Source organism: Phyllobates terribilis, unplaced genomic scaffold (genome assembly GCF_046119375.1).
Source record: "Phyllobates terribilis strain yellow unplaced genomic scaffold, ASM4611937v1 Scaffold_108__1_contigs__length_5656254, whole genome shotgun sequence".
NCBI lineage: Eukaryota > Metazoa > Chordata > Amphibia > Anura > Dendrobatidae > Phyllobates > Phyllobates terribilis.
The window spans coordinates 886,426-908,723 of NW_027362868.1; the positions used below are offsets into that span (position 1 = coordinate 886,426).

The 22,298-nt window shown below is 48.7% G+C and overlaps 11 non-coding genes across 11 annotated transcripts; all 11 read left to right on the plus strand.

Annotated features, from left to right (window-relative positions):
- Nucleotides 1-633: 633 nt before the first annotated feature.
- LOC141201325 (U2 spliceosomal RNA) lies at nucleotides 634-824 on the plus strand. The gene has a single exon (XR_012272888.1). It is a non-coding gene; the product is annotated as a U2 spliceosomal RNA (small nuclear RNA).
- Nucleotides 825-1,944: 1,120 nt separating this feature from the next.
- On the plus strand, nucleotides 1,945-2,135 carry LOC141201326 (U2 spliceosomal RNA). Its single transcript, XR_012272889.1, has one exon. It is a non-coding gene; the product is annotated as a U2 spliceosomal RNA (small nuclear RNA).
- A 1,121-nt stretch (nucleotides 2,136-3,256) lies between these two features.
- Nucleotides 3,257-3,447, plus strand: LOC141201327 (U2 spliceosomal RNA). Its single transcript, XR_012272890.1, has one exon. It is a non-coding gene; the product is annotated as a U2 spliceosomal RNA (small nuclear RNA).
- A 1,120-nt stretch (nucleotides 3,448-4,567) lies between these two features.
- On the plus strand, nucleotides 4,568-4,758 carry LOC141201328 (U2 spliceosomal RNA). Its single transcript, XR_012272891.1, has one exon. It is a non-coding gene; the product is annotated as a U2 spliceosomal RNA (small nuclear RNA).
- A 1,122-nt stretch (nucleotides 4,759-5,880) lies between these two features.
- LOC141201330 (U2 spliceosomal RNA) lies at nucleotides 5,881-6,071 on the plus strand. The gene has a single exon (XR_012272893.1). It is a non-coding gene; the product is annotated as a U2 spliceosomal RNA (small nuclear RNA).
- Nucleotides 6,072-7,193: 1,122 nt separating this feature from the next.
- LOC141201331 (U2 spliceosomal RNA) lies at nucleotides 7,194-7,384 on the plus strand. Its single transcript, XR_012272894.1, has one exon. It is a non-coding gene; the product is annotated as a U2 spliceosomal RNA (small nuclear RNA).
- A 1,128-nt stretch (nucleotides 7,385-8,512) lies between these two features.
- Nucleotides 8,513-8,703, plus strand: LOC141201332 (U2 spliceosomal RNA). Its single transcript, XR_012272895.1, has one exon. It is a non-coding gene; the product is annotated as a U2 spliceosomal RNA (small nuclear RNA).
- A 1,121-nt stretch (nucleotides 8,704-9,824) lies between these two features.
- On the plus strand, nucleotides 9,825-10,015 carry LOC141200482 (U2 spliceosomal RNA). The gene has a single exon (XR_012272202.1). It is a non-coding gene; the product is annotated as a U2 spliceosomal RNA (small nuclear RNA).
- Nucleotides 10,016-11,136: 1,121 nt separating this feature from the next.
- LOC141201333 (U2 spliceosomal RNA) lies at nucleotides 11,137-11,327 on the plus strand. The gene has a single exon (XR_012272896.1). It is a non-coding gene; the product is annotated as a U2 spliceosomal RNA (small nuclear RNA).
- Nucleotides 11,328-12,443: 1,116 nt separating this feature from the next.
- On the plus strand, nucleotides 12,444-12,634 carry LOC141201334 (U2 spliceosomal RNA). The gene has a single exon (XR_012272897.1). It is a non-coding gene; the product is annotated as a U2 spliceosomal RNA (small nuclear RNA).
- An 8,952-nt stretch (nucleotides 12,635-21,586) lies between these two features.
- Nucleotides 21,587-21,777, plus strand: LOC141201335 (U2 spliceosomal RNA). Its single transcript, XR_012272898.1, has one exon. It is a non-coding gene; the product is annotated as a U2 spliceosomal RNA (small nuclear RNA).
- The last annotated feature ends 521 nt before the right edge of the window (nucleotides 21,778-22,298 follow it).

The following is a 22,298-nucleotide window of genomic DNA, read 5'->3' on the forward strand; positions in this document are numbered from 1 at the left end:
TCTGAAACGTTGTCTCCCTCTGCTGGAACACTGACTTCTTTCACTTAATGCCTGCAGACTATAAAAGAGAAACCAACCCAAAAAGTTTGGTTGATTAGTCTGTGGCATTCTTTTAAACTGTTGCTTATGGCGGTCTCTGTGAGCTTCTCAGTGACATTCAGCCATCCAGGTATCCCGCCTGCAGTAGACGGAATGTGGCAATGGAACGCTGGCTGCGCGTGTCATAATAGGCTCTGAGCCTTTATATACCTGCGCACAGCAGCAGCCACCTTCAGTCTGCTGCTGGACAGCCAGCAGCAGCAGCAGCAGGAGAGGTAATTAATCAGCAACCCTCCTGCTAAGGGTAGACAGCTGCTCGTTCCACCCCCCCCCCGCCTTAATTGGTTCTCCTCCCTTCCAACGGTGTTGAGGCGGGTGGGAACAGCCGGGGGTTGAGGGTACTGTGCTAAAAGAGGTGGAGTTATGCAGATCTAAAACGCGTGGATTGCAGCAGCAGCAAGCCGAAAAGTGCAGGCATGTGAGGGATCTAGAGGTTGACAGCATGTCTTCTTAACGGGAGTCCAGGTGGCCATCTCCACAAATGGACTTTTCAGAATCCTGGGGTGGCACCGTAGTCGGAAACCAATTCTGGTTATCGCTTCTCGGCCTTTTGGCTAAGATCAAGTGTAGTATCTGTTCTTATCAGTTTAATATCTGATACGTCCCCTATCTGGGGACCATATATTAAATGGATTTTTAGAACAGGGAGATGGAAAAAGAGCTTGCTCTGTCCACTCCACGCATTGACCTGGTATTGCAGTATCTCCAGGACCGGTGCACCCCTTCTATAATGCAGTTTCTAAAATCAGAAAGAATTGAATTCAATGCTTTTTGTTCATTTTGCTTGTTTGTCGGATTTTGGGATGGACTCTTTGGCTTTGCTTTTCTTCTCCTCATTGGATTTTTCATGTTAAAAGTTGCAGAAGCCAGATGACAAGCTCATTTTGGTTCAACTTCAGCAACTGTGCATTGCATTGCCATGTAATGTAATGTAATGCAATGCTATCTATCTAGCTCTCCCTCTATACTTCCTTTTGGATAAACAGACATATTAGGCAAGCATTTTGGAGCTTTCACCTAAATAACTACAGGTGGTGAGATAAGCTGCACAATATAATTGACCTTTCAGTATATTGTTGCACACACACCATCTATTTAGCAAATGCCCTTGTTATCAACAGCAGCCTTTTAAACTCACCTGAGCTAACAGGTATGTGAGCTGGTTACTCTGCTGCGCTTAAAATTTCTTTTTTGGTTTGCTACAATGCCTTTTCTGAAACGTTGTCTCCCTCTGCTGGAACACTGACTTCTTTCATTTAATGCCTGCAGACTATAAAAGAGAAACCAACCCAAAAAGTTTGGTTGATTAGTCTGTGGCATTCTTTTAAACTGTTGCTTATGGCGGTCTCTGTGAGCTTCTCAGTGACATTCAGCCATCCAGGTATCCCGCCTGCAGTAGACGGAATGTGGCAATGGAACGCTGGCTGCGCGTGTCATAATAGGCTCTGAGCCTTTATATACCTGCGCACAGCAGCAGCCACCTTCAGTCTGCTGCTGGACAGCCAGCAGCAGCAGCAGCAGGAGAGGTAATTAATCAGCAACCCTCCTGCTAAGGGTAGACAGCTGCTCGTTCCACCACCCCCCCGCCTTAATTGGTTCTCCTCCCTTCCAACGGTGTTGAGGCGGGTGGGAACAGCCGGGGGTTGAGGGTACTGTGCTAAAAGAGGTGGAGTTATGCAGATCTAAAACGCGTGGATTGCAGCAGCAGCAAGCCGAAAAGTGCAGGCATGTGAGGGATCTAGAGGTTGACAGCATGTCTTCTTAACGGGAGTCCAGGTGGCCATCTCCACAAATGGACTTTTCAGAATCCTTGGGTGGCACCGTAGTCGGAAACCAATTCTGGTTATCGCTTCTCGGCCTTTTGGCTAAGATCAAGTGTAGTATCTGTTCTTATCAGTTTAATATCTGATACGTCCCCTATCTGGGGACCATATATTAAATGGATTTTTAGAACAGGGAGATGGAAAAAGAGCTTGCTCTGTCCACTCCACGCATTGACCTGGTATTGCAGTATCTCCAGGACCGGTGCACCCCTTCTTTAATGCAGTTTCTAAAATCAGAAAGAATTGAATTCAATGCTTTTTGTTCATTTTGCTTGTTTGTCGGATTTTGGGATGGACTCTTTGGCTTTGCTTTTCTTCTCCTCATTGGATTTTTCATGTTAAAAGTTGCAGAAGCCAGATGACAAGCTCATTTTGGTTCAACTTCAGCAACTGTGCATTGCATTGCCATGTAATGTAATGTAATGCAATGCTATCTATCTAGCTCTCCCTCTATACTTCCTTTTGGATAAACAGACATATTAGGCAAGCATTTTGGAGCTTTCACCTAAATAACTACAGGTGGTGAGATAAGCTGCACAATATAATTGACCTTTCAGTATATTGTTGCACACACACCATCTATTTAGCAAATGCCCTTGTTATCAACAGCAGCCTTTTAAACTCACCTGAGCTAACAGGTATGTGAGCTGGTTACTCTGCTGCGCTTAAAATTTCTTTTTTGGTTTGCTACAATGCCTTTTCTGAAACGTTGTCTCCCTCTGCTGGAACACTGACTTCTTTCATTTAATGCCTGCAGACTATAAAAGAGAAACCAACCCAAAAAGTTTGGTTGATTAGTCTGTGGCATTCTTTTAAACTGTTGCTTATGGCGGTCTCTGTGAGCTTCTCAGTGACATTCAGCCATCCAGGTATCCCGCCTGCAGTAGACGGAATGTGGCAATGGAACGCTGGCTGCGCGTGTCATAATAGGCTCTGAGCCTTTATATACCTGCGCACAGCAGCAGCCACCTTCAGTCTGCTGCTGGACAGCCAGCAGCAGCAGCAGCAGGAGAGGTAATTAATCAGCAACCCTCCTGCTAAGGGTAGACAGCTGCTCGTTCCACCCCCCCCCCCGCCTTAATTGGTTCTCCTCCCTTCCAACGGTGTTGAGGCGGGTGGGAACAGCCGGGGGTTGAGGGTACTGTGCTAAAAGAGGTGGAGTTATGCAGATCTAAAACGCGTGGATTGCAGCAGCAGCAAGCCGAAAAGTGCAGGCATGTGAGGGATCTAGAGGTTGACAGCATGTCTTCTTAACGGGAGTCCAGGTGGCCATCTCCACAAATGGACTTTTCAGAATCCTTGGGTGGCACCGTAGTCGGAAACCAATTCTGGTTATCGCTTCTCGGCCTTTTGGCTAAGATCAAGTGTAGTATCTGTTCTTATCAGTTTAATATCTGATACGTCCCCTATCTGGGGACCATATATTAAATGGATTTTTAGAACAGGGAGATGGAAAAAGAGCTTGCTCTGTCCACTCCACGCATTGACCTGGTATTGCAGTATCTCCAGGACCGGTGCACCCCTTCTATAATGCAGTTTCTAAAATCAGAAAGAATTGAATTCAATGCTTTTTGTTCATTTTGCTTGTTTGTCGGATTTTGGGATGGACTCTTTGGCTTTGCTTTTCTTCTCCTCATTGGATTTTTCATGTTAAAAGTTGCAGAAGCCAGATGACAAGCTCATTTTGGTTCAACTTCAGCAACTGTGCATTGCATTGCCATGTAATGTAATGTAATGCAATGCTATCTATCTAGCTCTCCCTCTATACTTCCTTTTGGATAAACAGACATATTAGGCAAGCATTTTGGAGCTTTCACCTAAATAACTACAGGTGGTGAGATAAGCTGCACAATATAATTGACCTTTCAGTATATTGTTGCACACACACCATCTATTTAGCAAATGCCCTTGTTATCAACAGCAGCCTTTTAAACTCACCTGAGCTAACAGGTATGTGAGCTGGTTACTCTGCTGCGCTTAAAATTTCTTTTTTGGTTTGCTACAATGCCTTTTCTGAAACGTTGTCTCCCTCTGCTGGAACACTGACTTCTTTCATTTAATGCCTGCAGACTATAAAAGAGAAACCAACCCAAAAAGTTTGGTTGATTAGTCTGTGGCATTCTTTTAAACTGTTGCTTATGGCGGTCTCTGTGAGCTTCTCAGTGACATTTAGCCATCCAGGTATCCCGCCTGCAGTAGACGGAATGTGGCAATGGAACGCTGGCTGCGCGTGTCATAATAGGCTCTGAGCCTTTATATACCTGCGCACAGCAGCAGCCACCTTCAGTCTGCTGCTGGACAGCCAGCAGCAGCAGCAGCAGGAGAGGTAATTAATCAGCAACCCTCCTGCTAAGGGTAGACAGCTGCTCGTTCCACCACCCCCCCGCCTTAATTGGTTCTCCTCCCTTCCAACGGTGTTGAGGCGGGTGGGAACAGCCGGGGGTTGAGGGTACTGTGCTAAAAGAGGTGGAGTTATGCAGATCTAAAACGCGTGGATTGCAGCAGCAGCAAGCCGAAAAGTGCAGGCATGTGAGGGATCTAGAGGTTGACAGCATGTCTTCTTAACGGGAGTCCAGGTGGCCATCTCCACAAATGGACTTTTCAGAATCCTTGGGTGGCACCGTAGTCGGAAACCAATTCTGGTTATCGCTTCTCGGCCTTTTGGCTAAGATCAAGTGTAGTATCTGTTCTTATCAGTTTAATATCTGATACGTCCCCTATCTGGGGACCATATATTAAATGGATTTTTAGAACAGGGAGATGGAAAAAGAGCTTGCTCTGTCCACTCCACGCATTGACCTGGTATTGCAGTATCTCCAGGACCGGTGCACCCCTTCTTTAATGCAGTTTCTAAAATCAGAAAGAATTGAATTCAATGCTTTTTGTTCATTTTGCTTGTTTGTCGGATTTTGGGATGGACTCTTTGGCTTTGCTTTTCTTCTCCTCATTGGATTTTTCATGTTAAAAGTTGCAGAAGCCAGATGACAAGCTCATTTTGGTTCAACTTCAGCAACTGTGCATTGCATTGCCATGTAATGTAATGTAATGCAATGCTATCTATCTAGCTCTCCCTCTATACTTCCTTTTGGATAAACAGACATATTAGGCAAGCATTTTGGAGCTTTCACCTAAATAACTACAGGTGGTGAGATAAGCTGCACAATATAATTGACCTTTCAGTATATTGTTGCACACACACCATCTATTTAGCAAATGCCCTTGTTATCAACAGCAGCCTTTTAAACTCACCTGAGCTAACAGGTATGTGAGCTGGTTACTCTGCTGCGCTTAAAATTTCTTTTTTGGTTTGCTACAATGCCTTTTCTGAAACGTTGTCTCCCTCTGCTGGAACACTGACTTCTTTCATTTAATGCCTGCAGACTATAAAAGAGAAACCAACCCAAAAAGTTTGGTTGATTAGTCTGTGGCATTCTTTTAAACTGTTGCTTATGGCGGTCTCTGTGAGCTTCTCAGTGACATTCAGCCATCCAGGTATCCCGCCTGCAGTAGACGGAATGTGGCAATGGAACGCTGGCTGCGCGTGTCATAATAGGCTCTGAGCCTTTATATACCTGCGCACAGCAGCAGCCACCTTCAGTCTGCTGCTGGACAGCCAGCAGCAGCAGCAGCAGGAGAGGTAATTAATCAGCAACCCTCCTGCTAAGGGTAGACAGCTGCTCGTTCCACCCCCCCCCCCCGCCTTAATTGGTTCTCCTCCCTTCCAACGGTGTTGAGGCGGGTGGGAACAGCCGGGGGTTGAGGGTACTGTGCTAAAAGAGGTGGAGTTATGCAGATCTAAAACGCGTGGATTGCAGCGGCAGCAAGCCGAAAAGTGCAGGCATGTGAGGGATCTAGAGGTTGACAGCATGTCTTCTTAACGGGAGTCCAGGTGGCCATCTCCACAAATGGACTTTTCAGAATCCTTGGGTGGCACCGTAGTCGGAAACCAATTCTGGTTATCGCTTCTCGGCCTTTTGGCTAAGATCAAGTGTAGTATCTGTTCTTATCAGTTTAATATCTGATACGTCCCCTATCTGGGGACCATATATTAAATGGATTTTTAGAACAGGGAGATGGAAAAAGAGCTTGCTCTGTCCACTCCACGCATTGACCTGGTATTGCAGTATCTCCAGGACCGGTGCACCCCTTCTTTAATGCAGTTTCTAAAATCAGAAAGAATTGAATTCAATGCTTTTTGTTCATTTTGCTTGTTTGTCGGATTTTGGGATGGACTCTTTGGCTTTGCTTTTCTTCTCCTCATTGGATTTTTCATGTTAAAAGTTGCAGAAGCCAGATGACAAGCTCATTTTGGTTCAACTTCAGCAACTGTGCATTGCATTGCCATGTAATGTAATGTAATGCAATGCTATCTATCTAGCTCTCCCTCTATACTTCCTTTTGGATAAACAGACATATTAGGCAAGCATTTTGGAGCTTTCACCTAAATAACTACAGGTGGTGAGATAAGCTGCACAATATAATTGACCTTTCAGTATATTGTTGCACACACACCATCTATTTAGCAAATGCCCTTGTTATCAACAGCAGCCTTTTAAACTCACCTGAGCTAACAGGTATGTGAGCTGGTTACTCTGCTGCGCTTAAAATTTCTTTTTTGGTTTGCTACAATGCCTTTTCTGAAACGTTGTCTCCCTCTGCTGGAACACTGACTTCTTTCATTTAATGCCTGCAGACTATAAAAGAGAAACCAACCCAAAAAGTTTGGTTGATTAGTCTGTGGCATTCTTTTAAACTGTTGCTTATGGCGGTCTCTGTGAGCTTCTCAGTGACATTCAGCCATCCAGGTATCCCGCCTTCAGTAGACGGAATGTGGCAATGGAACGCTGGCTGCGCGTGTCATAATAGGCTCTGAGCCTTTATATACCTGCGCACATCAGCAGCCACCTTCAGTCTGCTGCTGGACAGCCAGCAGCAGCAGCAGCAGGAGAGGTAATTAATCAGCAACCCTCCTGCTAAGGGTAGACAGCTGCTCGTTCCACCCCCCCCCCCCGCCTTAATTGGTTCTCCTCCCTTCCAACGGTGTTGAGGCGGGTGGGAACAGCCGGGGGTTGAGGGTACTGTGCTAAAAGAGGTGGAGTTATGCAGATCTAAAACGCGTGGATTGCAGCAGCAGCAAGCCGAAAAGTGCAGGCATGTGAGGGATCTAGAGGTTGACAGCATGTCTTCTTAACGGGAGTCCAGGTGGCCATCTCCACAAATGGACTTTTCAGAATCCTTGGGTGGCACCGTAGTCGGAAACCAATTCTGGTTATCGCTTCTCGGCCTTTTGGCTAAGATCAAGTGTAGTATCTGTTCTTATCAGTTTAATATCTGATACGTCCCCTATCTGGGGACCATATATTAAATGGATTTTTAGAACAGGGAGATGGAAAAAGAGCTTGCTCTGTCCACTCCACGCATTGACCTGGTATTGCAGTATCTCCAGGACCGGTGCACCCCTTCTTTAATGCAGTTTCTAAAATCAGAAAGAATTGAATTCAATGCTTTTTGTTCATTTTGCTTGTTTGTCGGATTTTGGGATGGACTCTTTGGCTTTGCTTTTCTTCTCCTCATTGGATTTTTCATGTTAAAAGTTGCAGAAGCCAGATGACAAGCTCATTTTGGTTCAACTTCAGCAACTGTGCATTGCATTGCCATGTAATGTAATGTAATGCAATGCTATCTATCTAGCTCTCCCTCTATACTTCCTTTTGGATAAACAGACATATTAGGCAAGCATTTTGGAGCTTTCACCTAAATAACTACAGGTGGTGAGATAAGCTGCACAATATAATTGACCTTTCAGTATATTGTTGCACACACACCATCTATTTAGCAAATGCCCTTGTTATCAACAGCAGCCTTTTAAACTCACCTGAGCTAACAGGTATGTGAGCTGGTTACTCTGCTGCGCTTAAAATTTCTTTTTTGGTTTGCTACAATGCCTTTTCTGAAGCGTTGTCTCCCTCTGCTGGAACACTGACTTCTTTCATTTAATGCCTGCAGACTATAAAAGAGAAACCAACCCAAAAAGTTTGGTTGATTAGTCTGTGGCATTCTTTTAAACTGTTGCTTATGGCGGTCTCTGTGAGCTTCTCAGTGACATTCAGCCATCCAGGTATCCCGCCTGCAGTAGACGGAATGTGGCAATGGAACGCTGGCTGCGCGTGTCATAATAGGCTCTGAGCCTTTATATACCTGCGCACAGCAGCAGCCACCTTCAGTCTGCTGCTGGACAGCCAGCAGCAGCAGCAGCAGGAGAGGTAATTAATCAGCAACCCTCCTGCTAAGGGTAGACAGCTGCTCGTTCCACCCCCCCCCCCCCCCCCCGCCTTAATTGGTTCTCCTCCCTTCCAACGGTGTTGAGGTGGGTGGGAACAGCCGGGGGTTGAGGGTACTGTGCTAAAAGAGGTGGAGTTATGCAGATCTAAAACGCGTGGATTGCAGCAGCAGCAAGCCGAAAAGTGCAGGCATGTGAGGGATCTAGAGGTTGACAGCATGTCTTCTTAACGGGAGTCCAGGTGGCCATCTCCACAAATGGACTTTTCAGAATCCTTGGGTGGCACCGTAGTCGGAAACCAATTCTGGTTATCGCTTCTCGGCCTTTTGGCTAAGATCAAGTGTAGTATCTGTTCTTATCAGTTTAATATCTGATACGTCCCCTATCTGGGGACCATATATTAAATGGATTTTTAGAACAGGGAGATGGAAAAAGAGCTTGCTCTGTCCACTCCACGCATTGACCTGGTATTGCAGTATCTCCAGGACCGGTGCACCCCTTCTTTAATGCAGTTTCTAAAATCAGAAAGAATTGAATTCAATGCTTTTTGTTCATTTTGCTTGTTTGTCGGATTTTGGGATGGACTCTTTGGCTTTGCTTTTCTTCTCCTCATTGGATTTTTCATGTTAAAAGTTGCAGAAGCCAGATGACAAGCTCATTTTGGTTCAACTTCAGCAACTGTGCATTGCATTGCCATGTAATGTAATGTAATGCAATGCTATCTATCTAGCTCTCCCTCTATACTTCCTTTTGGATAAACAGACATATTAGGCAAGCATTTTGGAGCTTTCACCTAAATAACTACAGGTGGTGAGATAAGCTGCACAATATAATTGACCTTTCAGTATATTGTTGCACACACACCATCTATTTAGCAAATGCCCTTGTTATCAACAGCAGCCTTTTAAACTCACCTGAGCTAACAGGTATGTGAGCTGGTTACTCTGCTGCGCTTAAAATTTCTTTTTTGGTTTGCTACAATGCCTTTTCTGAAGCGTTGTCTCCCTCTGCTGGAACACTGACTTCTTTCATTTAATGCCTGCAGACTATAAAAGAGAAACCAACCCAAAAAGTTTGGTTGATTAGTCTGTGGCATTCTTTTAAACTGTTGCTTATGGCGGTCTCTGTGAGCTTCTCAGTGACATTCAGCCATCCAGGTATCCCGCCTGCAATAGACGGAATGTGGCAATGGAACGCTGGCTGCGCGTGTCATAATAGGCTCTGAGCCTTTATATACCTGCGCACAGCAGTAGCCACCTTCAGTCTGCTGCTGGACAGCCAGCAGCAGCAGCAGCAGGAGAGGTAATTAATCAGCAACCCTCCTGCTAAGGGTAGACAGCTGCTCGTTCCACCCCCCCCCCCGCCTTAATTGGTTCTCCTCCCTTCCAACGGTGTTGAGGCGGGTGGGAACAGCCGGGGGTTGAGGGTACTGTGCTAAAAGAGGTGGAGTTATGCAGATCTAAAACGCGTGGATTGCAGCAGCAGCAAGCCGAAAAGTGCAGGCATGTGAGGGATCTAGAGGTTGACAGCATGTCTTCTTAACGGGAGTCCAGGTGGCCATCTCCACAAATGGACTTTTCAGAATCCTTGGGTGGCACCGTAGTCGGAAACCAATTCTGGTTATCGCTTCTCGGCCTTTCGGCTAAGATCAAGTGTAGTATCTGTTCTTATCAGTTTAATATCTGATACGTCCCCTATCTGGGGACCATATATTAAATGGATTTTTAGAACAGGGAGATGGAAAAAGAGCTTGCTCTGTCCACTCCACGCATTGACCTGGTATTGCAGTATCTCCAGGACCGGTGCACCCCTTCTTTAATGCAGTTTCTAAAATCAGAAAGAATTGAATTCAATGCTTTTTGTTCATTTTGCTTGTTTGTCGGATTTTGGGATGGACTCTTTGGCTTTGCTTTTCTTCTCCTCATTGGATTTTTCATGTTAAAAGTTGCAGAAGCCAGATGACAAGCTCATTTTGGTTCAACTTCAGCAACTGTGCATTGCATTGCCATGTAATGTAATGTAATGCAATGCTATCTATCTAGCTCTCCCTCTATACTTCCTTTTGGATAAACAGACATATTAGGCAAGCATTTTGGAGCTTTCACCTAAATAACTACAGGTGGTGAGATAAGCTGCACAATATAATTGACCTTTCAGTATATTGTTGCACACACACCATCTATTTAGCAAATGCCCTTGTTATCAACAGCAGCCTTTTAAACTCACCTGAGCTAACAGGTATGTGAGCTGGTTACTCTGCTGCGCTTAAAATTTCTTTTTTGGTTTGCTACAATGCCTTTTCTGAAACGTTGTCTCCCTCTGCTGGAACACTGACTTCTTTCATTTAATGCCTGCAGACTATAAAAGAGAAACCAACCCAAAAAGTTTGGTTGATTAGTCTGTGGCATTCTTTTAAACTGTTGCTTATGGCGGTCTCTGTGAGCTTCTCAGTGACATTCAGCCATCCAGGTATCCCGCCTGCAGTAGACGGAATGTGGCAATGGAACGCTGGCTGCGCGTGTCATAATAGGCTCTGAGCCTTTATATACCTGCGCACAGCAGCAGCCACCTTCAGTCTGCTGCTGGACAGCCAGCAGCAGCAGCAGCAGGAGAGGTAATTAATCAGCAACCCTCCTGCTAAGGGTAGACAGCTGCTCGTTCCACCCCCCCCCCTGCCTTAATTGGTTCTCCTCCCTTCCAACGGTGTTGAGGCGGGTGGGAACAGCCGGGGGTTGAGGGTACTGTGCTAAAAGAGGTGGAGTTATGCAGATCTAAAACGCGTGGATTGCAGCAGCAGCAAGCCGAAAAGTGCAGGCATGTGAGGGATCTAGAGGTTGACAGCATGTCTTCTTAACGGGAGTCCAGGTGGCCATCTCCACAAATGGACTTTTCAGAATCCTTGGGTGGCACCGTAGTCGGAAACCAATTCTGGTTATCGCTTCTCGGCCTTTTGGCTAAGATCAAGTGTAGTATCTGTTCTTATCAGTTTAATATCTGATACGTCCCCTATCTGGGGACCATATATTAAATGGATTTTTAGAACAGGGAGATGGAAAAAGAGCTTGCTCTGTCCACTCCACGCATTGACCTGGTATTGCAGTATCTCCAGGACCGGTGCACCCCTTCTTTAATGCAGTTTCTAAAATCAGAAAGAATTGAATTCAATGCTTTTTGTTCATTTTGCTTGTTTGTCGGATTTTGGGATGGACTCTTTGGCTTTGCTTTTCTTCTCCTCATTGGATTTTTCATGTTAAAAGTTGCAGAAGCCAGATGACAAGCTCATTTTGGTTCAACTTCAGCAACTGTGCATTGCATTGCCATGTAATGTAATGTAATGCAATGCTATCTATCTAGCTCTCCCTCTATACTTCCTTTTGGATAAACAGACATATTAGGCAAGCATTTTGGAGCTTTCACCTAAATAACTACAGGTGGTGAGATAAGCTGCACAATATAATTGACCTTTCAGTATATTGTTGCACACACACCATCTATTTAGCAAATGCCCTTGTTATCAACAGCAGCCTTTTAAACTCACCTGAGCTAACAGGTATGTGAGCTGGTTACTCTGCTGCGCTTAAAATTTCTTTTTTGGTTTGCTACAATGCCTTTTCTGAAACGTTGTCTCCCTCTGCTGGAACACTGACTTCTTTCATTTAATGCCTGCAGACTATAAAAGAGAAACCAACCCAAAAAGTTTGGTTGATTAGTCTGTGGCATTCTTTTAAACTGTTGCTTATGGCGGTCTCTGTGAGCTTCTCAGTGACATTCAGCCATCCAGGTATCCCGCCTGCAGTAGACGGAATGTGGCAATGGAACGCTGGCTGCGCGTGTCATAATAGGCTCTGAGCCTTTATATACCTGCGCACAGCAGCAGCCACCTTCAGTCTGCTGCTGGACAGCCAGCAGCAGCAGGAGAGGTAATTAATCAGCAACCCTCCTGCTAAGGGTAGACAGCTGCTCGTTCCACCCCCCCCCCCCGCCTTAATTGGTTCTCCTCCCTTCCAACGGTGTTGAGGCGGGTGGGAACAGCCGGGGGTTGAGGGTACTGTGCTAAAAGAGGTGGAGTTATGCAGATCTAAAACGCGTGGATTGCAGCAGCAGCAAGCCGAAAAGTGCAGGCATGTGAGGGATCTAGAGGTTGACAGCATGTCTTCTTAACGGGAGTCCAGGTGGCCATCTCCACAAATGGACTTTTCAGAATCCTTGGGTGGCACCGTAGTCGGAAACCAATTCTGGTTATCGCTTCTCGGCCTTTTGGCTAAGATCAAGTGTAGTATCTGTTCTTATCAGTTTAATATCTGATACGTCCCCTATCTGGGGACCATATATTAAATGGATTTTTAGAACAGGGAGATGGAAAAAGAGCTTGCTCTGTCCACTCCACGCATTGACCTGGTATTGCAGTATCTCCAGGACCGGTGCACCCCTTCTTTAATGCAGTTTCTAAAATCAGAAAGAATTGAATTCAATGCTTTTTGTTCATTTTGCTTGTTTGTCGGATTTTGGGATGGACTCTTTGGCTTTGCTTTTCTTCTCCTCATTGGATTTTTCATGTTAAAAGTTGCAGAAGCCAGATGACAAGCTCATTTTGGTTCAACTTCAGCAACTGTGCATTGCATTGCCATGTAATGTAATGTAATGCAATGCTATCTATCTAGCTCTCCCTCTATACTTCCTTTTGGATAAACAGACATATTAGGCAAGTGACGCGCCCCTGGGCCTGTGTCGCGCTGCGTTGCGCACGCGGGAGCTTACCCGGAGCCGGATCAGTGGAGGGTTGTAGTCTCGTGGCGGTGACCCGGTCCGTGCCCAGGGAGTCAAACTAGACGGCAGTCTATTAGTAGTAAATAGTTGATGACTACGCCACCCGTTGAGTGCAGCCAGGGAGCTGCTGCTGCGGGGCAGACCGCTGAGGCCGATGGTAGGATTATGCAGCGTGATAGTATAACCCCCAACGGGAGGGGTATGGCCTCAGGGCAGCCGACGTGGATGATGGGGGTAGCAGGAACCACTCAGAGACGGTACGGTGTAGTTCAGGGTCTTTACTGGTAACAACGATAGACCCTCCTGGAGTACTTGCTAGCGAACGGGGCCTGGTCAGTCCTTGAGCAGATGGGATCTCCCCTGGCCAGGCGTAGTTGTAGGCCTCCCAAACTGACTGTACTCTTCTGGCTACCTTGCTAGAAGCTGATGTAAGTAGCCCACGTCCCTGAGTGTACCGTGTGGTGCTCACCCGTATGGCCGGTGACTCGGGGCCTTCTAATGGCTTCCGCTCCACGATGGCGGTGCTGGTCCCACGCGTGTGACCGTGCCTTCGGGCTTCTGGGCCAGAGGACCTGAAATCCCCTGCCTGACGGATTCTGCTGCTGGGTAGGAGTTAGTCCCCACAGCCTCGGACTCCGGGTCCGGAAAGAAGTCTTCTTAGTCAGGGCGAGCTCTGCAGCTGCCAGCCCCTGACTCCTTGTAACTCTGCTGTTTCCTATGCTGCTTCTTGTCTCTACTCCACTTGTCTCACTCACCCTGCCTCAGCCCCGGGTTTATATAGGGGAAGTCCTTCCCCTCCCAAGACTAGGCAGGAGGTGTAGCATGCACAGGATCCCTGACCAAAGGACCTCCCACCTGCTCTCAGACGTAATATCTCTATCACTGTGGCAACCAGACCCCTGGGGTGTCACATTCCCCCCTAGTGAAATTTAGTACTCCGGGACTAAACATATTTTTTTTTTTTTTTAGAAAAACATAACAAAGTATAACAATAACAATACAATAAGAAAAACACATAAGATGGTTACGGCGTGTCCGCAACCGGGTGCAGTTTTGAAAAGCAAGGTGTCCATTTCACCAAAACAGGGAGACGTAACCAGGTAGGGGCCTGTCCTGCCCCGAGTCCTTAACAGTCTTTAGTCCATCCTGGGTTACGCTCCAACTATGTACAAGGATTCCCGGTAAATCCACCAAGGATTCCTAAAAATAACTGGAAACACAAAATTATACACAAGCAACAAGACACAAAAAAACATAAATAAAACAATTTATACACTTCAAATTCTCCAGCGTGCGGGTAACTGGCCTCTAGTGGCCCTAGTGGACCTACGGAGCTGACTGTCTGGCCCTGAACTACAGGGTGTAGGAGCTGTCAAGGGTAAACTGGGCGGCTGTCTACCGGCTCTTTGTCTCACTAGGGGTACGGCAGGCTCACTATAAGCAGAGGGTTGATTCTCCTGTTCTGCTGGTGTGGAGTCTTCTGCCTCCTGGACCGGCTGTTCTTCCAGCTCTACCCGTTGCTCCGTAGGTTCTTGGGATGGTGGTTGGAGGAAGGTGAGTACGGGTACCACAACTGCACCATTGACTTGAGTCCAAGACCGAGGGAAGTCCCCGAGCACGGTACTAACCATATCTTCCCTTTCTTCCACGGGTCGATGGTCTTCTTGTTCCTCTTCAGGGTTCCTCAGTTGTTCGGGACACTTCTTCAGGTGGTCCCGGGATACAATGGCTGTGGTTTCCCCTCCGTCTTTACTGATGGTACAGACCTTCGGGTTCTCGTGGCTTGAAGGCAGTACGGTGTACGGGTCCTTCTCCCACTGGTCGTCCAACTTGTGGAGCCGTCTCTTCCTCTTCAAGACCTGCTCTCCGGGTACCAGGGGAACAGCGGGAGCATACTGGTTGTAAGTCTTCTCTTGTCTTTCCCTAGCCTGACAGAGACTTCGCTCCACGCTCTCCTGTACTCTCCGGTACTGCTGCTGCCTCTCTGTGTCCCAGTCTGTTTCTGGTGAAGTGTCCTCGGGTGTCAGGACTCCCATTTCCAGGTCAACAGGCAACTTACCAGGTCTTGCCCTCATTAGGTAAGCCGGGGTACAGTTGGTGGAACCTACCGGGATGTGGTTGTATAGGTCCACCAGATCGGGCAACTTCTCAGGCCACAGACTGCGTTCTTCCAGGGGCAACGTTTTTAGAAGATCCATTACCACCTGGTTCATTTTCTCACAAAGTCCATTAGTTTGCGGATGGTAGGGTGTCGTCCTTATCTTCCGGCAGCCATACAGATTGCAGAATTCCTGGAAGACCTCCGCTTCAAAAGCAGGTCCCTGGTTCGTCAGCACTTGGTCCGGGTACCCGTGTGGACGGCAAAAGTGCTGCTGGAAGGCTCTAGCTGCTGTTTGAGCCGTTAAGTCCTTGACGGGGATGACAACCAGAAACCGGGAGTAATGATCCACGATGGTTAACGCGTAGACGTAGCCACTTCTGCTCGGGGTCAGTTTTACATGATCCAAGGCTACCAGTTCCAACGGTTGCCGGGTGACGATGGACTGCAGGGGAGTCTTCTGGCTGGCGCGGTCCTTCCTTCTCAGGTTGCACGGGCCACAGTCTCTGCACCACCTCTCGATGGTTCCCCTCATGCCTACCCAGTGGAACCGCTCGCGCAGCAGGAACTCCAGCTTCTTCCATCCAAAGTGTCCAGCCCCGTCGTGGTATGCCTCCATCACCATGGCTGCGTCTCTTCGTGGCACCACTACTTGCCAGAGTAGTTCATGCGTCCGGGAGTTAACCATTCTGCGGCACAACTTCCCCTTGTAAAGGAACAGTCGACTCTTCTCTGCCCATAGTTGTTTGGCTTCCTCCGGAGCGTCTGGTTCAAGGCAAGCCTCCGGGCGAGTCAGCATCTCCTTCACCAGTCGGACGGCAGGGTCGCTGTCTTGCGTTTCCGCCCAGTTGTAGTGAGGTAAGGGAATACTGGATAGTCCCATGACGGTGGAACGCAGGGAGTTCAACTTCTTCCAGTCCCTCCGGATCTTCTCCTCCGTCCGGCAGGTTGGGCATCCTGGACAGGGCGTCCGCGTTGGTATTGGAGCGCCCTGCCCGGTATTTGATTGTGAAATCGTAGTTGGACAGACGGGCCATCCACCTCTGCTCCAGGGCACCGAGTCTTGCCGTGTCCAGGTGTGTCAGCGGGTTGTTATCCGTGTACACGGTGAACCGGGAAGAAGCGAGGTAATGCTTAAAGCGCTCAGTGATTGCCCATACTACGGCCAGGAACTCTAACTTAAATGAGCTGTAATTCTCGGGGTTCCTTTCGGTGGGTCGCAGTTTTCGGCTGGCGTAGGCGATTACTCGTTCCTTCCCCTGCTGGATCTGGGACAGTACAGCTCCTAGCCCGATGTTACTGGCGTCGGTGTAGAGGATAAAGGGCTGACTATAATCCGGGTACGCCAGGATTTCGTCCCCCGTGAGGGCCATCTTCAGCTGGGGGAAGGACTCTTCTTCCAGCTCCTCCCATTTGAAGGGCGGCTTCTGGTTCTTGGCCTTCCGGGACTGGCCTATCAGGAGGTCCTGCATAGGTGCTGCCTTTTTGGTGAAACCGGGAATAAACCTTCGGTAGTAGCCTACCAACCCGAGGAACTGCCGCACTTCTTTTACGCTGGAGGGGCTTGGCCATCCCTTAATTGCGGTGATCTTATCAGGGTCGGGAGCCACTCCGTCAGCGCTCACCACGTGTCCCAGGTACTGCACCTTTGGTTTCAGGAGGTGACACTTGGAGGGTTTCACCTTTAGGCCGTAACTCGCCAGAGCTTCGAACACCTCCGCCAGGTGTTTCAGGTGGTCCTCATAAGTCTTGGAATATACGATGACATCATCCAAGTACAACAGGACCGTCTCGAAGTTTCTGTGGCCTAGACAGCACTCCATTAATCGTTGGAAGGTTCCTGGGGCGTTGCAGAGTCCGAACGGCATGCAGGTGAACTCGCTAAGTCCCATCGGGGTGGTGAATGCGGTCTTCTCCCGGTCCGCCTCTGCTACAGGAACCTGCCAGTACCCACTAGTGAGATCCAAGGTAGAGAAGAAGTTAGCAGATCTTAAAGCAGCCAATGACTCCTCTATCCTTGGTAAGGGGTACGCATCCTTGTGTGTGATACGGTTAATTTTCCGGTAATCTACACACATCCTCATGGTGTTGTCTTTCTTTTTGACTAAAACTAGTGGGGCTGCCCAGGGGCTACAGCTATCCCGGATTACCCCAGCCTCCTTCATGTCTCTAAGCATCCCCTTGGCGTGTTGGTAATGTGCAGGGGGTACGGGTCGATACCTCTCTTTTATGGGAGGATGATCTCCCGTGGGGATGCGGTGTTCTACCCCCTTGACTCGCCCGAAGTCTAACGGGTGTTTACTAAACACTCTCTCATACTCTTGAACCACCCGATAGACTCCTTGTTTCTGGTGTGAGGGAGTGGAGTCAGTACCCAGATGTAGTTGCTGACACCAGTCCTCCATGTCTTTCTTAGAGCCGTTACCTTCCTCCGGGTGAGATGGAGGCAAGGGTTCCACAGATTGTATAGAATTTTGATTAGTGGTATATAATTTGGCTAGCGTGGCATACCGGGGCAGGTACACTTCCCTCTCCCCGATATTTATTATGCGAACGGGCACCCTCCCATGGCGTACATTGACCACCCCCCGTGCTGTCAAAATGGTGGGCCTACTGTCTGAGTAAACTGGTTCTACCATTGCCTGGTAATCTCTACCTCTCAGACCAATAGCTGCCCGGCACCAAATCATCATTTCACTTTTTGGGGGCATGGCAATAGGAAAAGGGTCACACATTCTTACGCTACCAATCTCACCGCCGGAGAGTTCCACTTGTTGCCGTTGCATCAGTGCCCGGATCTCTTTCTGGAGCACCCGCTGCTCGCCGGAGCTGGCATTCTTGGCAACCTGCTGTAAAAGGAAAATCACCTCTGCAAGACAATTTTCAATTACATTAGTTCCTAGAGTTATTTTTGGGTGACTCTCATGTTTGTCAATATCTACAATGATCAGTCCCTGTGCGGCCAGTTCGACTCTACCAATTTTGATGGTCACCTCTTTAAATCCGATCTGTGGCACGGGCTGACCATTGCTGGCGATGATACTCAAGTCGTCGTCAGGGTAGCGGGTAATATCCGAGTCATTCCAGTACTGCTTGAAGAGCACGTACGGGATGGTGGTGACCTGTGACCCGGTGTCCAGTAGGGCACTCATGGGAATGCCATCCAGTACCACAGGCAAGACTGGACGTCCTCCCACATATCTGTCGCGCCAGTTCGATGGGCCTGGTGATCTTTTTCCTGGGGGTTGGCCCTCTACCCCAGGTTGTGCCCGTTTAAAGAACAGTACCTTGCCATATGTCCGGGTTGATTGCAGCGGCGGCAGATGGGTCGTCCGTCCTCACTGTATCGGTCACTGGGTCTTCCTCTGGCCGGTGGGGTCCTCCTTGGTCGACGCCACGGGATGTCCTCCGGTCCGGATGCCAGCTGGATCTTCCCTGGGGTGGAAGCCTGTAAAGACTGCACAGTTCGGGTTAGCGCAGCAACGCTCTTAGCTAGCTCTTGGACCTGATGGTGTAGGTCTGGAGCCGGGTCATTGTCCAAAGCCTGCGCATCAGCTCCCACAGGCCCTGCTGACAAGGGCGCCGCCTCCTGGTAGTAAGTGGTAGTGGGGCGTCTGTGGGTCACAACGCCACCTGGTGCCGGTTCTCGGAGCACCCGGATGGCTCTGTCCTTGAACTGTGCAAAGTCCAGATGGGGATCCTGTAAGGCCATTGCCCGCAACTGGGTTCGGTGGGCATTGCAATATAAACCCTCTATAAATTGTTCAGTCAACAGCCTGTCCTCGTTTCCCACCCCATCGGGGTCGGTCTGCTTTATGGCCCTCAGGGCCTCTTGTAGGTTTAGTGCATAGTCCCTTATACTCTCATGCGCTCGCTGCTTGCACCCGTAGAATCTAAGCTTAATCTCGGCTGAGGTGCGGGTATCAAAGGTGTCCTTCAGCCGGGTTAGTATCCCTGCGACAGTCTTCCTCCCAGGTGGCCAGGATTTTACTTCCCTTTTGGCTGCCCTGGTTAGTTGGGCCACCAGGATGCTCACTTTTTGCTCTTCTGTGAGGGGGTACACCTGGAAGAGGCTATCCAGCTTTTCTCTAAAGTCATGCAGGGTATGTGACTCCCCTGAGTACTGGGGTAGCCAAGCTGCTCCCGGGATATAGGGCATGGTGAAGGGCATAACTGCAGCAGCGGTAGCGCTGGCGGGGGTTGAGGCAGTGAAGCTCTCCTCCGTATCCGACATCTTCCTCCCCCCTAGTGGACCGTGGCCTACCTTGCGATGATCCTCTTCCGTAGGCTGCGGCTCCGCAGTGGATCGTCAGGGTTGAGGACCTTCCGTCGCGCTCCTGCGACGTCGGCGTCTGCTGGGCTCCTTCCAGGACCTTACGCAACGTCCGGACGTGAGGCGGGGCTTCAGTTCTCGCGCGCTTTCGGAGTCCACGCCCCTCTTCTTCCCGCGCGGCGTCCTCAAGATGGCGTCCAATGGCGGGAAAACTCCACGGATGGCGGGAAGAAGGTTCAAGATGGCGCCGGATGGCGGGAAAACTTCGCGGATGGCGGGAAGAAGGTAGAAGATGGCGCCGGATGGCGGGAAACCTCCACGGATAGCGGGAATCTTCACCACTGGTAAGTTTGAACAGTCTTTGCTTTTCAGGCACGCAGTACCCGGTGGTTGCGGGCACGAAATCCTGCCGACTACGCCAAAGTTGACGCGCCCCTGGGCCTGTGTCGCGCTGCGTTGCGCACGCGGGAGCTTACCCGGAGCCGGATCAGTGGAGGGTTGTAGTCTCGTGGCGGTGACCCGGTCCGTGCCCAGGGAGTCAAACTAGACGGCAGTCTATTAGTAGTAAATAGTTGATGACTACGCCACCCGTTGAGTGCAGCCAGGGAGCTGCTGCTGCGGGGCAGACCGCTGAGGCCGATGGTAGGATTATGCAGCGTGATAGTATAACCCCCAACGGGAGGGGTATGGCCTCAGGGCAGCCGACGTGGATGATGGGGGTAGCAGGAACCACTCAGAGACGGTACGGTGTAGTTCAGGGTCTTTACTGGTAACAACGATAGACCCTCCCGGAGTACTTGCTAGCGAACGGGGCCTGGTCAGTCCTTGAGCAGATGGGATCTCCCCTGGCCAGGCGTAGTTGTAGGCCTCCCAAACTGACTGTACTCTTCTGGCTACCTTGCTAGAAGCTGATGTAAGTAGCCCACGTCCCTGAGTGTACCGTGTGGTGCTCACCCGTATGGCCGGTGACTCGGGGCCTTCTAATGGCTTCCGCTCCACGATGGCGGTGCTGGTCCCACGCGTGTGACCGTGCCTTCGGGCTTCTGGGCCAGAGGACCTGAAATCCCCTGCCTGACGGATTCTGCTGCTGGGTAGGAGTTAGTCCCCACAGCCTCGGACTCCGGGTCCGGAAAGAAGTCTTCTTAGTCAGGGCGAGATCTGCAGCTGCCAGCCCCTGACTCCTTGTAACTCTGCTGTTTCCTATGCTGCTTCTTGTCTCTACTCCACTTGTCTCACTCACCCTGCCTCAGCCCCGGGTTTATATAGGGGAAGTCCTTCCCCTCCCAAGACTAGGCAGGAGGTGTGGCATGCACAGGATCCCTGACCAAAGGACCTCCCACCTGCTCTCAGACGTAATATCTCTATCACTGTGGCAACCAGACCCCTGGGGTGTCACACAAGCATTTTGGAGCTTTCACCTAAATAACTACAGGTGGTGAGATAAGCTGCACAATATAATTGACCTTTCAGTATATTGTTGCACACACACCATCTATTTAGCAAATGCCCTTGTTATCAACAGCAGCCTTTTAAACTCACCTGAGCTAACAGGTATGTGAGCTGGTTACTCTGCTGCGCTTAAAATTTCTTTTTTGGTTTGCTACAATGCCTTTTCTGAAACGTTGTCTCCCTCTGCTGGAACACTGACTTCTTTCATTTAATGCCTGCAGACTATAAAAGAGAAACCAACCCAAAAAGTTTGGTTGATTAGTCTGTGGCATTCTTTTAAACTGTTGCTTATGGCGGTCTCTGTGAGCTTCTCAGTGACATTCAGCCATCCAGGTATCCCGCCTGCAGTAGACGGAATGTGGCAATGGAACGCTGGCTGCGCGTGTCATAATAGGCTCTGAGCCTTTATATACCTGCGCACAGCAGCAGCCACCTTCAGTCTGCTGCTGGACAGCCAGCAGCAGCAGCAGCAGGAGAGGTAATTAATCAGCAACCCTCCTGCTAAGGGTAGACAGCTGCTCGTTCCACCCCCCCCCCGCCTTAATTGGTTCTCCTCCCTTCCAACGGTGTTGAGGCGGGTGGGAACAGCCGGGGGTTGAGGGTACTGTGCTAAAAGAGGTGGAGTTATGCAGATCTAAAACGCGTGGATTGCAGCAGCAGCAAGCCGAAAAGTGCAGGCATGTGAGGGATCTAGAGGTTGACAGCATGTCTTCTTAACGGGAGTCCAGGTGGCCATCTCCACAAATGGACTTTTCAGAATCCTTGGGTGGCACCGTAGTCGGAAACCAATTCTGGTTATCGCTTCTCGGCCTTTTGGCTAAGATCAAGTGTAGTATCTGTTCTTATCAGTTTAATATCTGATACGTCCCCTATCTGGGGACCATATATTAAATGGATTTTTAGAACAGGGAGATGGAAAAAGAGCTTGCTCTGTCCACTCCACGCATTGACCTGGTATTGCAGTATCTCCAGGACCGGTGCACCCCTTCTTTAATGCAGTTTCTAAAATCAGAAAGAATTGAATTCAATGCTTTTTGTTCATTTTGCTTGTTTGTCGGATTTTGGGATGGACTCTTTGGCTTTGCTTTTCTTCTCCTCATTGGATTTTTCATGTTAAAAGTTGCAGAAGCCAGATGACAAGCTCATTTTGGTTCAACTTCAGCAACTGTGCATTGCATTGCCATGTAATGTAATGTAATGCAATGCTATCTATCTAGCTCTCCCTCTATACTTCCTTTTGGATAAACAGACATATTAGGCAAGCATTTTGGAGCTTTCACCTAAATAACTACAGGTGGTGAGATAAGCTGCACAATATAATTGACCTTTCAGTATATTGTTGCACACACACCATCTATTTAGCAAATGCCCTTGTTATCAACAGCAGCCTTTTAAACTCACCTGAGCTAACAGGTATGTGAGCTGGTTACTCTGCTGCGCTTAAAATTTCTTTTTTGGTTTGCTACAATGCCTTTTCTGAAACGTTGTCTCCCTCTGCTGGAACACTGA